Raw genomic sequence first — 15287 nt, forward strand, 5'->3', positions numbered from 1 at the left:
AGTCAGGAGCTTGTATTCTAGTCCCAGCTCCAACTCCAGCTTGATATGGTATCTTGAGCAACTATGGACATCAGGTTTCCTCAACTGTCCAGTTGAAGGGTAGCAGCAGTGGAGATCAGATTTAGGGCCTTATGACCTTATGATCAGATGTAGTGGCATATAGAGAGGCTGAAAACCAGGGCAAGGTGCCACCGCACCCCTGAGACATATTTTGAAATCACCGTTAGCTAGTATGTGCAGGCACTGTACTAATAGTTTGTTCATAATTTCATTTAAGCCCTACAACAAACCTATGAGGAAGCTACAGTTATTATCTATATTTTACAGAAAGCAAAAGGAGGTTAAGGCAAGTGAAGTTACTTGCACATATCCACACTGCTAGTTAATGGTGGAGCCAAATATCAATTCCGCTGGGTCTGACTCCAGAACCCAAGTCCTTGAACTCTATACTCTGCGGCCTCATGGTTTACCTCTGTGATTACTCTCATAATAACCACATGCCTGAAATTATAGTCCATTACAAACAAGTTAGGAACCACTTTCTCCATCTGACTATGCCCCCGTCTTCCTTTCAGCTTCCTGGGGTCTTCTTTTCTCCCCCTGTGTACCCTTCCCTCCTTGGGGGGTAAGTCTCACCTATGCCACTGGTATCAACCACACCTAACAGACTCAGGGCTCATAATTCTTTCATCTCCCAGGTATCTCCAGGTGGGTACCTGTAACAGCTCACTGAGTACCCAGCCCTTCCTATTGGAGTTTCACTCTTAACAGGGTCAAGATTGAGTTTGTTATTCCCTGCCTTGTCCGCTACCTGCTCCTTCTTTTCCTCCCTTAGTATTTCCTATCTTGATGAGTGCCATTAACTGCGATTAGTGCAAAGCCTTCCAAGAGTTCCCCATGTTTCTATCTCTGCCTCCTCCAAACCCCCTACCTTTTTATTGCCACAGTTACCCTTCTGAGATGAAGATCTGATCATGGTACCATAACAACTTCCATTCAGATTTCAACAAAAAATTTTTGAATAATTACTATGTATCAAGTTCTACTTGCTTATTCTTTCTTTCATTTAGCAAATATTTACTGAGCCCTTTTCTTGTTTTTTGTTTTTTTTTTTGACAGTGTCTTGCTCTGTCACCCAGGCTGGAGTGCAGTGGTGCGATCTCATCTCACTGCAAGCTCCACCTCCCAGGTTCACGCCATTCTCCTGCCTCTGCCTCCTGAGTAGCTGGGACTACAGGCGCCCGCCACCACACCCGGCTAATTTTTTGTATTTTAGTAGAGACGGGGTTTCACTGTGTTATCCAGGATGGTCTCGATCTCCTGACCTCGTGATCTGCCTGCCTCGGCCTCCCAAAGTACTGGGATTACAGGTGTGAGCCACCGCGCCCGGCCTTACTGAGCACTTTCTTCAGGCAAGCACTAGACTGAGTGTCTGAGTTTGGGCATGAATAAGACACAGTCCCTACCTTCTAATAATATACAGTCTAGTGAGAACAACATTGAATAAGACGGTCTACTAAAGTTACTGAATGAAAGTTACACATTTCATTATCTCACTTAATCCTCAGAACCCTGCAAGAAGGTATTTTGCAGATGAATGAACTGAGTTTCAGAGTAAACTTGCCCAAGCAAGTAAATGGTAGAATCAGATTCAAACCCAGAGCCCCTGTAACTTTCCATTACAATTGTCCTTTCTCCACCGACTCCCGCCACCTATTCCAAACTCTTGAGCAGGTCCTTCAAGACCCTTCACGGTGCACGCCCAGCCAACAGTTCACACCCATCTCCAGGTGCAACCAAGCAACCCTCATTACAGCTGCACAAAATTCGATCCACATTCCCAGAAGCCACCCTTCCCTCTTGTGGCTTAGCTCTTGCTATTCTCTCCTCTGATGTCAAAATCCTCCTCCTATGTCCTCCCCACTTCCTGACACATATTCCCCAATATCATCCATACCTCCCACACCTTCCATCTGACTCTGAGAAGCATCCTTAACCAGATGTCCTATCTGGGTTGAATCTTAAGATGCTGCCATCCCTAGGGTAGCAATTTTCAGCATTCAATGGCTGTGTACAGCAGAGAGCTCGGTGTCTCCCCAGATGACTTCCTGTTGTAAGAGGTGAGTGGTGGCACACCATTTAGGTTAGACTCACCCTACAGTCACTTTCTCAGCGGTGCTAACCCACACCACACTTCTGATTGGCTGCCAGGCTAACAGCTTCAATAGGCCTTGACACTGAACCTACTGAAGATAGCTGAGTTACCCCAGTTGTCCACACCCTCAAGAACTCATGTCAGGGTCTGAGTCAGGCCCAAGGGCTCTGTCTTCTAATTTTCCTCCCTAGTGAGAATACAGAGTGACAAAAGATGTTTCTGATCAACAGCCGTCTCCCTGATGTGCCCCTCTCTGGGCAGGGCCAATCCTCCAACATCCCGGGCAGCACAGTCACCAGGGTGAGATGTGAACAACTATTGCACTGCTACATCTAGCAAGGAGGGTGTTGCTGCCTCTCACCTCAGGGCTAGCCTAGCCCACCTGGGGGTCATCTCAGGAAGCCCACTGCTTCTAGGGTAAAAGGGGATAGGCTGTGAGGAGCCCAGAGAAATGTCTCCAGGGTTTAAGGATTTCTAGAGAAATAGGCACCAGAGCTCTGTCCCTCCTTGTGGCCAGGACTTCAGGTGCCTCCTTTTTGGGAAGCATTTCCATTCTGCCTAATCAGAAATACATTGGCATGGGCTGGCCCATCTGGGGCTGGTCAGATAGGCCTTGGAGAGGCTCCTGTGAGGGCGGCTGTCCAGTGCAAAGGAATCACTGACAGCTTTGGCCAGCACTTCTGGCTTCTAAAGTGTGGCAGGAGTCTGTGAAGGAGCCATGGAGAAAGCTGTCCCAGATGGGACGGCCTAGTCAGGGTAAGAATGAAGGATGTCCTGCTCAGGGTAACGTGGAGGGAGCGGGGGACTGGCTCCTTCTCTTGGCAGATATAGGTGGGCTGGTGTGCATCTGGCACCTCTAGAATCCCCTGGGAGCAGCCATTAGTTTCTTATCAAGGGAAGGAGTCAGAATAGAAGAAATCAGTGCCAAATCTGGGGTTTGGAAGCTAAGGAAATACTGACTGAGGGACTAGGTGGGGTCTAATGTATTCTGCTCCCCACCCTCACATCTACCAGGAAAGATTAGATGTGGGACCCTAGTTTCTGACTTTTCTGACATTCCTGCCATGTCAACTAAAGGTGGTGAGTTCCTCTCATTTCTGGTGGCCACAGAATAACAAAAGATGCTGTCAATATCAATTGATTGCTAGATCATAAAGTTATTAAGCTATAGAAAGCCAGATTTTAGAGCTGGGAGCGCTAAACTTGCTCCAAGATGGCAGAAAGGGGCTGTCAGCAGCCTTAGGACTGGGTACCAGGGCGGGCACATGGATTTGTGACTGTGTGCTCAGGGTACAACACAAAATCCCCATTTTGGAGCGTTACCATATTTTAAGATTCTGAGAGCAGCATTGTTCACACCCATAGCTATCTTGAGGATAATGTGTCTACAGAGGGCAAGCAGCCTGCTGGGCTGAAGGCTCTAAAACACCATAGGGGCAAGGGAAACTATGTTATTTGCCAGTCCTATTATATATATTCCTTGTGGTAGGTGCTGGGAACACACTGGTAAACAAACAAGGTTCATGCTCCATGGAGTTTACAAGTGCTTTTATACAGTTGCCGCAACAACCACACTGGTGTCCCCATGTAATAGCTAAGAGAGGTTATGTACTTTCCTAATGTCATAGTAAGTGGGAGAACCAGCATTCTGAATGCAAAAAACCTCCACAAATCCAAGTTCAAAATCGAATAAAATGAAGGACTTCTTCAGCACCTACTATGTGCAAGGCCCAGTGCATTATGAGGAAGACTAAATGGCAAAAGATAGGATCCCTGCCCTCAAGGCATTTACCCAATGCGTAAGGCTGGGTATTAAATGAACTAGTACGAATCAGGATTAGAACAGTGCCTGGGGGAGTTCTGCTTCTGGCAAAGATGAGGGAATAGGATTCAGATATATCCTCCTGATTAAAACAACCAAAAAAATGGATACAACTAATGCAACAGTGGTTTTTAAAATACTGGCTATCAGGTAATGAGGAATAGCAATCCCCGAGACACAGGAAACAAATGAGTTGATCCCTAGATATACTCCCAGTTTACTCCCAGATGTGGTGCAGAGCGGGTACTAAGGTGGAGCCTGGAAAACCCCCTGAAGCTGAGGAGATGCTGCTCGAGTCTAGGGAGACAAAGGCAGCCCGAGTTCACAGGACAGAGTAACTGAATGGAGACAGCTGCAGAGAGAGAGAACTGCAGAAAGGCCCCTATAGTATTCACCTGCGTGCTTACTGATCGGTGTGTGCATGGGAAGAAATGACCCAAGGCTAGAGAAAGAACCGCCCAAAAGGATTACAGGTAACAGTGTCTGCCCTCATACAGGGCAGGAATAGTGCCTGTTCCTACAAGCCATACCAGAAAACCTCATGATTTATTAGGCACTGAGTAGAGTACACAGAGAGTCTTACCTTAGTGGTGGGAAATAATTAGCCCTAGACTGAGGACTATTCCAATCCTGACAAGTCTTAAAGAGGCTCTTAAAACCTTAAAAAGGATCGAACTTCTAAGTAATTTAACTGGGTCCTAGAACAAAACTCAGGAATATTTCCACAGGGCTGGGTGCAGTGGCTAATGCTTGTAATCCCAGGACTTTGGGAGCCTAAAGTGGGAGGATCACTTGAGGCCAGGAGTTCGAGACCAGCCTGGGCAACTTAGTGAGACTCTGTCTCGACTACTGACCACAACTGACACAGATATTAGCATTGTTCAAAGACACTAATTCTGGTGTCTCAGGCAGCCCACTGCTTCTAGGGTAGAAGGGGATAGGCTGTGAGGAGCCCAGAGAAATGTCTGAATAAGTATATGCTATTTATTCAAAAAGTTAGGAGAAATGGAAAATATTTTAAAAATCCACATCAAACCACTAGAGTTGAAATTTACAATGCCTTTGACGGGAAATATACTAGATGGGGATTAATGGCAGATTAGACTTTGCAGAAGAAAAGATTAACAAACTTGAAGACACAGCAATAGCAATGATCCAAAATGAAGCACAGGCCAGGCATGGTGGCTCACACCTGTAATCCCAGCAGTTTGAGAGGCCGAGGTGGGTGGATCACCTGAGGTCAGGAATTCGAGACCAGCCTGGCCAACATAGTGAAACCCTGTCTCTACTAAAAATACAAAAATTAGCTGGGAGTGTTGGCAGGTACCTGTAATCCCAGCTACTTGGGAGGCCAAGGCAGGAGAATCACCTGGACCCAGGAGACAGAGGTTGCAGTGAGCCGAGAATGCGCCATTGCACTCCAGCCCGGGTGACAGAGCGAGACTCTGTCTCAAAACAAAACAAAACAAAACAAAATGAACCACAGAAAGAAAAGAGAATTTTTTAAATGAACAGAGCAGTAAGCTGTGGAACGAATTCAAGCAGTCCAATATACATGTAAGTGGTATCCTCAGAGTGGGGGGGTATGAAAATATTTGAAGAAATAATGCCCCCAATTTTTCCAATTTTCGTGAAAACTATAAATCCACAGATCCAACAAACTCAATGAACACCCAGTACAAGAAACATAAAGACAAGTATAAAAGGCACATTGTAACCAATTGCTCAAAACCAGTGATACAGTTTGGATATCTGTCCCCTCCAAATCGCATGTTGAAATCTGACCCCTCATGTTAGAGGTGGGGCCTGGCGGGAGGTGTCTAGGTTGAGGCGGCAGATCCCTTATGAATGTCTTGGTGCCCTCCCCATGGTAATGAGCATCTCGTATTGTTCCTTCATGTGAGAGCTGGTTGTTCAAAGGAGCTTGGCACCTCCTCCTCTCTCTCTGGCTCCTTCTCTCACCATGTGACATGCCTGCTCTCCCTTCACCTTCCGCCACGAGTAAAGTCTCCTGAGGTCCTGATCAGAAGCCAAACAGATGTTGGTGCCATGCCTGTACAGTCTGCAGAACCATGAGTCAAACTCTGTTCTTTATACATTGCCCAGTCTCAGGTATACCTTCATAGTAACACAAAACAGACTAATACATAGTGATAAAAAGAAAAAAGAAGAATGTGTTATATACAGAGGAGCAGAGATAAAGATACCAGTAAATTTATTGTTAGAAATAATGCAAGTGAGGAGGTAGTGAAGCAACATCTTTAAAATAATGAAAGAAAAAAAGTGCCAACCTAGAAATTTCTATCCCATAAAAATCTCTCAAAAAGGAAGGTGAAATTAGAACTTTTTCAGACATGGAAAGTTGAAAAAACTCATCATCAGCACACCCACAAATACAAGAAATGTTAAAGAAAGTCCTTCAGGCAGAAAGAAAATGATATCAGATGGAAACCTGGATCTACCAGAAGAAAAAAAAGTACCAGAAATGGTAACCAAATGAATAAACAATTTCTTATCATTTAAATCTCTTTAAAATATAATTGGCCATTTAAATAAAATAGTAACAATATTGTAAGGGGCTTATAGCAGTGGTCCCCAACCTTTTTGGCACCAGGGACTGGTTTTGTGGAAGACAATTTTTCCATGGACCGGGGTGGGGCTGGTGGTTTGGGGATGACTCAAGTGCATTACATTTATGGTGCGCTTTATTTCTATTATTATTACATTGCAATATATAATGAAATAATTATACAACTCACCATCATGTAGAATCAGTGGGAGGCCTGAGCTTGTTTTCCTGCAACTAGATGGTCCCATCTGGGGGTGATGGGAGACAGTGACAGATCATCAGCCATTAGATTCTCATAAGGAGCACGCAACCTAGATCCCTCGCATGCGCAGTTCACAATAGGGTTCAGGCTCCTCCGAGAAGCTAATGCTGCCGCTGGTCTACAAGGAGACAGAGCTCAGGCTGTAAAGCAAGCCATGGGGAGTGGCTGTAAATACAGATGAAGCGTGGCTTGCTCTCCAACTGCTCACCTCCTGCTGTGCAACCTGATTCCTAAAAGGCCATGTGTGTGGCCCTGGGGGCTGGGACCCCTGGCTTGTAGTGTATGTGAAAATAAAATACAGGACAAGAATGGTACAAAGGTCTGTAGATGAGAAATGGAAGGATACTATCATTTTTGTCTTTTCTTTTCTTTTTTTAAATTTTTTTTTGGTATAAAATAGAGACAGGGTCTCACTATGTTGCCCAGGCTGGTCTCGAGCTCCTGGGCTCAAGTGACCCTCCTACCTCAGCCTCCCAAAGTGCTAGGATTACAGGTGTGAGCCACTGTGCCTAGCCAGGGTTTTATACTATACATGACATGGCATAGTATCATTTGACAGGTAGACTGTGATAAGCTAAAGATGTACAGATGGTTCCCTCCTTACAATGGTCCTACTTATGATTTTTCAACTTTAAGATGGTGCTAAAGAGATGCACATTTGATAGAAACCATAATTTAGGTCAGCATTCAATAAATTACATGAGATATTCAACACTTCATAAGAAAATAGGTTTGGTGTTAGATGATTTTGCCCAATTGTAGGCTAATGTAAGTGTTCTGATCACATTTAAGATAGGCTAGGGTAAGCCATGTTGTTTGGTAGGTTAGGTGTATTAAATGCATTTTTGACTTCAGATATTTTCAACTTTCAGTGGGTTTATTGGGATGTAATCCCATAAATTAAGGACCATTTATATACTGTAAACGCTAAGACAACCATTAAAATAACAAAACAAAGGGTTAAAGCTTGTAGGCAACAAATGGGATAAAATGCAATCATAAAGTACATTCAATTAGTCCAAAAGAAGGCAAGAAAGAAAAAAAGAAAAAGCGAACCAAGAACAGATAGAATACTCATAGAAAACCAATAGCCGGCTGGGTGCGGTAGCTCATACCCATAATCCCAGCACTTTGGGAGGCTGAGGTGGGAGGATCACTTGAGCCCCTGATCACTTGAGACCAGGCTGGGCAACATGGCGAAACCCGGTCTCTACAAAAAGTACAAAAAAGTCAGCCAGGTGTGGTGGTGCATGTGTAGTCCCAGTTCCTCGAGAGGCTGAGGTGGAGGATCACCTGAGCTTGGGGAGGTTGAAGCTGCAGTGAGCCATGATTGTGTCACTGCACTCCATCCTGGGTGACCGAATGAGATCCTGTCTCAAAAAAAAAAAAAAAAAAAAAAGAAAGAAAAGAAAAGAAAAGAAAAAGAAGAAAGAAAAGAAAAAAAGTAGTAAGAAGATAGACTTAAAATCTAGCTATATCATGAGCCGAGATCGCGCCACTGCACTCCAGCCTGGGTGACAGAGCAAGACTGTCTCAAAAAAAAAAAATCTAGCTATATCAATAATCACATTAAATGCAAATGATCTAAATACTCAAAGGGTAGAGATGAGCAGATTGGTTTAAAAAAAAACAAGATCCAACTATTTGCTGCCTATAAGAAATGATCTTTAAATATAAAGAGACTCATAGCCTAAAAATGAAAGGGTAGATTAGGGAATGCCATGCTAATGGTAATTAAAAGAAAGCTGCAGTAACTATGTTAATATTGGACAAAGTAGATTTCATAGTAGAGAATGTTAACAGGGATAAAGAAGGTCATTTCATAATGATACACAGGTCAATTAACTAAGCAGACATAATAATCCTAAAAGTATCCCGTGTGGTGACTTGTGCCTGTGATCCTAGCACTTTAGGAGGATCGCTTGAGGCCAGGGGTTCAAGATCAGCCTGGGCAACAGAGCAAGACCCCATCTCTACAAAAAACTCAAAAAATATTCAGCCATGGTGGCACACACCTGTAGTACCAGCTACTTGGGAGGCTGAGGCTGGAGGATCACTTGAGCCCAGGAGTTCAAGGCTACAATGAGCACCACTACACTCCAGCCTGGGTGAAAGAGTGAGACCCTGTCTGTTAAAAAAAAAAAAAAAAAATACAAGAAATTCCTAAAAGTTTATGCACCTAATAATGGAGCTTCAAAATACAGGCATATTAACTGTAAAGAGAAATGCACAAATCCACAATTATAGTTGGAGATTTCAACACTTCTTTCAATAATAAATGAAATGAGTAGACAGAACACAGGTATGCCTCAACAAATGTCAGCTACTGTTGTTATCAGTCACAGTTCAATTAACATGTGTTGAAGCTTCCAGAAGGGACCCAAGACCCTGCACTTCCTGAGAGATGTGCAGGTAGGTCTATCAAGTGTGTTAGGTAGCCCGGGGCCTCAGGAAAGGACACATCCCCCCACCCCCAGCACCTGCCCTTTTAGGCGCATTTCTTCTTGCTCTCTCGCTCCCCCATGTGGTCATCCTGGGTTCAACACGTGGCTGTTGGGCTGAGGGACAAGGCAGGACTGGCCGCAGGAGCTTTTTTTTTTCTCAAGGGTCTGGAAAGGTAGAGACCGCGTTAATGCAGACAGTGGCATGTCTGCAGGAGGGAGCAAAGGACTGGGAGCCAGGAAGCACAGAACTCCAAGCCAGCGGAGTCACTACTCTGCTGCAGGGGGTGAGGGGTGACTGCAGCAGGGGCCCTGCTAAGGCTTGACAGTGTTTGGGGTTGGGGGTGTAGGCAGAAAGGCAGCAGGGACCTGCAAGGCTGAAATGCTGGCTGGCCGGGCTGATCTATCCTGGAACCCTGGAAGCCATCTGCCCCTTTGGTGAGTGGGGACAGGGACTCATCCACAGGGTGGAATAGTGACTTGGGGCCTCAACAATAGTCATAAACCTTATAGCAAAAAATGTCCACCCAAACCACAAAGCCAGAGAGTCCTGGTTTTATATCCAGGACAATAACCCTACTTTCTGGTGTTTTGGAGAGTTGGCAGAGCCAGACCTAAGGGTTGTGTGTGCTAATCCAGATTTAGACTCATTCTGAGGGCAATGGGAAGCCCCTGAGGGCTTTCATCACAGGAGTTACACAGTTAAAAAATCTACATCTAGCAAGACTGTTAGAGGTACCAGAGATGGTCCAGGACTGCCACCTAGAATACTCATGCTTTTGTCCACTCATGCTTTCACACACCTCTTCTCGCTGGAGCCTCACAGGGTCCCATTTCTCAGAGGAGAAACCTGAGACTCAAAGAAACTAAGAGGCTTGTCCTGGCTCATATGTCAAGTATTTCGTCGACACAATCTGGATTAGAACCTAGCTATTCAGTCACCCAGGCCAAGGGTCTGTGTTTTAAGAAAACATTTACTGCCTTTTAATAATATGACATTAGGGCCAGGTGCGGTGGCTTACACCTGTAATCCCAGCACTTTGGGAGGCCGAGTCAGGCGGATCACAAGGTCAGGAGATCGATACCAGCCTGGCCAACATGGTGAAACCCTGTTTCTACTTAAAATACAAAAATTAGCCTGGCATGGTGGTGCACACCTGTAATCCCAGCTACTCAGGAGGCTGAAGCAGGAGAATTTCTTGAACCCAGGAGGCGGAGGTTGCAGTGAGCACAGATTGCACCACTGTACTCCAGCCTAGTGACAGAGCAAGACTCAATATCAAAAAATAAAAATAAAAAATGACATTAGGAACATATGAAAAGCATTTGGCTATTCAAACAACACAGAAACAAAGGGCAAAAGGTGAGAGGCTCACTCTACCCCTTTCAACGTTCACCCCCTTCCAGGGTGAAATCTCTTTCAGTAGTTAGCTGAGCACTACCAGGCCCTCGTTCTGCATTTACACACACACACACACACATACACACACACGTGTATATATGCAAGCAAAATACAAATGGCTTGGTCCTATGTGTACCGTGGAGGGACCTGCATTCATGCTGCACAATTCCGTATCAGTATATACAGATCCAAGTCTCCTTTGGAAGAGCACCTTGGTATTGGTAAGAACAGCTGGCAATTCCTTCTCAGCATCCCAGGAGCTCTCTCCACTGCTCACACTGCCCCTTAGGCACTCCCTGGACCCAGTGCCCTGGTAGTCCAGGCACCAGATGGCCAAAGAGAGTGGCCTCGATAGGGCAGCATCTCCCACAAATGACACCTGAAAGGACTTTAGAACAGTGCCTGGGTTTTTTTTTTTTTTTTTTTTTTTTTAGTCAAGGTCTCACTCTGCCGCCCAGATGGGAATACAGTGGCATGATCATAGCTCACTGTAGCCTCCTTCTCCTCAGTTCAAGCTGTCCTCCTACCTCAGCCTCCCAAGTAGCTAGCACTACAGATGCACACCACCACACCTGGCCAATGTTTTTAATTTTTAGTAGAGACAAGGCCTTGCTATGTTGCCCAGGCTGGTCTCAAACTCCCGGGCTCAAGCAATCCTCCTGCCTTGGCCTCACAAAGTGCTGACATTATAGGTGTGAGCCACTGTGCCTGGCTAGTGCCTGGCTTAATAAATATTTGTGGAGTAAATTTGAGGCAGTCCTTAGACACATATTAAAAGAAATTATAAGTATTCATTTAATGTGTGCTGAGAAAAAATTCCTAAGTACATCAAACCAGTGATTCAAGGATATTTTAAAATTTCCTTTAACGTAAGTTTATTTAAATTTAATAAAATAAGTCTATTTAAAGAGAAATGTTAAGTAAATAGTAGACAGGTGGAACATGAGCAGGGCCTGAGTCCTGAGTGGGGAAAGTGCCTGAGTGTGGTCTGGGAATGGCCATGGGAGGGGCTGGCCTTTGCAGCTGAGGGCCTGGGAGCCTGGTTTCCGAGGTTGCTGCCCAGGAACTGTCTTAGTCCGTTTTGTGTTGCTATATAGGAACACCTGAGGCTGGGTAATTTATAAAGAAAAAAGGTTTATTTGGCTTGGGGTTCTTCAGGCTGTACAAGCATTACACCAGCATCTGCTTGGCTTCTGGGGAGGCCTCAGGAAGCTTTTACTCATGGTAGAAGGGGAAGGGGGAGCAGGCGTGTCACATTCGAGAGAGATAGCAAAAAAGAGATGCTAGGGTTGTCTTAAACAACCAGCTCTTGTGTGAACTAATAGAGCGAGAGCTCATTCATTATTGCAGGACAGCACCAAGTCATTCATGAGGGATCCACCCCCATGACCCAAACACCTCCCAACAGTCCCACCTCCAACATTGGAGGCCACACATCCACATGAGATTTGGAAGGGACACACATCCAAACCATATCAGGGACTCTGGAGGGTCAGGAGGAAGGGGTAGGACTCTGGGCCTGCTGGCATAAAATTTGAGCACTGGCTGCAAGGGATTGGAGTGGAAGGAATAGTGCTTATGTTTCTCTCTTGCAATCTGTGCATTCCATGTACCAAGAAAAGCGGCACCCAAGGCCAAAGGGACAGAGCTGCCGGGGTTGCCCTGGGCTGCAGTGGGTGATAATGAGAATCCAGTGGTGGGCAAGGACAAAGACTTCTTCTCTTGGGGCCAGCTTCTCCATAGGCAGCGAAAGGACTGAACCAAGCCATCAGAGGCCTCACTTCATCGTGAGGGCACCAGGAGCCACTGAGGGCTTTTTTCCTCCCAGGGGTAACAGGATAAGAGCACCGTTAAGACCACCAGAAGTATAAATTCTTTGGGGTATAATCCTAAATAGAAGAACTGCAGCTGTTTGGGTAACTGATTGTGGTCTTTAGCCAATAGCGATGATGTTCCTTAGCAAATGAGGCTTAAACTGAAAAAGGGGTCTAGGGTAGACTTGAAGGAGATTTGCTTGGTCACGCATGGGTGCCCAAGGAAAAGTCAGATATCAGAGACCTCAGAGATCTTTAAGGAGAAACTCCAAAACCCTCATTTCTGTGGTTGACAAAAGCACAGACAGCTCCCAGCGGCCTTCCTCGGTTTCTGATGCCTGTTTCCAATGGCCTTTTGAGTTTGCCACTGGGGATTCTGAGCTCATTCCTGCCTGCTTCCACACCTGTCCCTCCTTCCTCCCCAGCTGCCTCCCTGTGGCATGGCAGAGACAAGACAGAACCTTGGGATTGTTGCTTTTGAAATGTTGAGGCCAAATACTTATCTACAGGATGATCTCAATCATGTTTTGAAAAATGTATGAATGTTCAGGAAGAACATATAAAAATGTTAATAAAGAATGGTTCTCTCTGGATGGAGGAAAATAAATGATTTTCTTTCCTTAAAGAGCAGAGAGGGCCGGGCGCAGTGGCTCACACCTGTAATCCCAGCACTTTGGGAGGCCAAGGCAGGTGGATCATTTGAGGTCAGGAGTTCGAGACCAGCCTGGCCAACATGGTGAAACCTCATCTCTACTGCAAATACAAAAATTAGCCGGGCATGGTGGAGCACACTTGTAATCTCAGCTACTCAGAAGGCTGAGTGAGGCAGAATTGCTTGAACCCAGGAGGTGGAGGTTGCAGTGAGCTGAGATCGTGCCACTGCACTCCAGCCTAGGCAACAGAGTGAGACTCTGTCTCAGGAAAAAAAAAAAAAAAAAATAGAGAGGAGAAATGCCACTGAGATGAGAACCCCCTAAGACATATATACCCAGAAGTAGCTGAGCTCACATCTGAGCCCCTGCTCCCTTAAATCCCCCAAGAAAACAGCACTAGCACATGAAGTTAGCTCAGCCCAGGTGATGATCTCAAGGTGAAAGAAAGCTCCATCTTGAGATTTAACAGAAAATCAAGCCAAGGCGGAAATGAGCACAAACAGGCTTTTTAGAAGAGGCAAGTGGGCCTGGAGCAGGGCCCAGGTTTTATTGATAGAGGGCTGGGTCCTGCCCCAGTTCTGCTGAAGCATGCAGGCAGGCCTGTCCAAGGCAAATACAGCAGCAGCCTGATCCGGCCAGCCCAGGAGCAAACCCCATGCCAGGCTGTTTGCCCACTGGGGGCTGTTCAGCTCCCACGCGGGGTTCTTGGCTCCTTCCTCTGCAATGTTTCAGTGGTGCTTCTGCTCTAGACAAGCCCTGATTTCACTTGCCAGAGGGTTCCAAGGTTGACTCCTCTCTCCAGCAGAGGAAAGGGGGTCACTCTGTTTCCAAAAACTCAGACATGAAAGCATCTCTTCACTGCTGACATTTGGAGGATGAGACAACGAATCCAGCCAACTCCAGGCCTTCCCTGGGCCTTTTGCCTGCCACACTTGGAAGCTGGCTAGCCCACTCTAGGGCAGGGTTTCTCAGTCGTGGCCCAACTGACATTTGAGGTCAGATAATTCTTTGTTGTGGGGGGCTGTTCTATGCAAAACAGGCCGGCTAGCAGCATTCCTGGCCTCTTCTAGAATCAGTAGCATCCTCTAAGTTGTGACAACCAAAAATGTCTCCAGACAAATGTCCTAGGGGGTGAGTAAAATTGCCGCCTTTTGAGACCTGCTGCTCTAAAGGAAGGAACAGAAAGAGACCCAAAGAGGAGACCCAAGAAGTAATGGGGACAGCCAGGCTCCAGGGTGGGGTGCAGGGCTGAGGAGATCAGAAAGAAGAGACACTTGGAAGCTCCCAAAGAGAAAAGCAAATTGAGACCAGAAAAGGCTGTTTCAATAAGATTTTTAGGAAATGTTGCTATATGGTGTACTATGTAACCTCCTCCCTCTATCTTCTGAGGAAAACCTTCAGGAAACATCTGCATTGCCCATCAGCACTTTTGGGGGCCAGATGTGCCTCCTCTCCTTTCCCTGTGCCCCATCCTGGGTAGACAGTTCCTGCTAAGGGTAAGGCCCTTCCAAGAGGCCTGGTTACATTCAGGCTACACCAGAAATAGTTACTATTCCAACGTCTGTGGAGCGATGTGCAGAGTTTTAAAATATACTTTTTAGAACTAATCCAGCATCACCCTTATAAAAACATATATCATTCTTGCTTTCTAATAATTCTTTTTCCAGGGAGAGAGAAAGGCGTGAGGGAACAGCTGGGAGGCTGGTAACAGCCATGGTGAATTAGGCATTTGAACACTGTTGATTGTGTTCCAGAAAAAGCATGTGATGGCTACTCCGGAGACCGGGGGGCTGCTCGTGAGTCTCCCATCCAGCACCTGGGTCCCCCAATATAGTTTCTCAGAGCACCTTGAGATTTTCCGTCAGGGACACAGGATATATTTGTTTAAAGTCTCACTCCCTTACCCTACTGTAAGCACCGGATGTGTAGAAACCATGTCTGTAATTTTCATCATTAAATCCTCAGCATTCCTGGGCCTGGCACATGGTGAACACTCGAAACTTATTTGTTAAATGAATTAAAGGATGATATTCTTACTTCCCTGACTCGCAACCTTCAACCCACACATTAAGGCTTAAATCAAACATCACCTCCTCCGGGAAGCCTTCCCTGATTTCTCCCAGCAGAAACAATTGCACTATATATCCAAACACTTGGTTCATACTTTTA

General features: G+C 45.7%; 1 protein-coding gene across 2 annotated transcripts in view; it reads right to left on the minus strand.

Annotated features, from left to right (window-relative positions):
• The window catches only part of RASSF5 (Ras association domain family member 5), an 84007-nt gene that overhangs the window by 34970 nt on the left and 33750 nt on the right, over positions 1-15287 (minus strand). The gene's annotated exons all lie outside the window — the stretch shown is intronic.

Source organism: Pan troglodytes, chromosome 1 (genome assembly GCF_028858775.2).
Source record: "Pan troglodytes isolate AG18354 chromosome 1, NHGRI_mPanTro3-v2.0_pri, whole genome shotgun sequence".
Lineage (NCBI taxonomy): Eukaryota > Metazoa > Chordata > Mammalia > Primates > Hominidae > Pan > Pan troglodytes.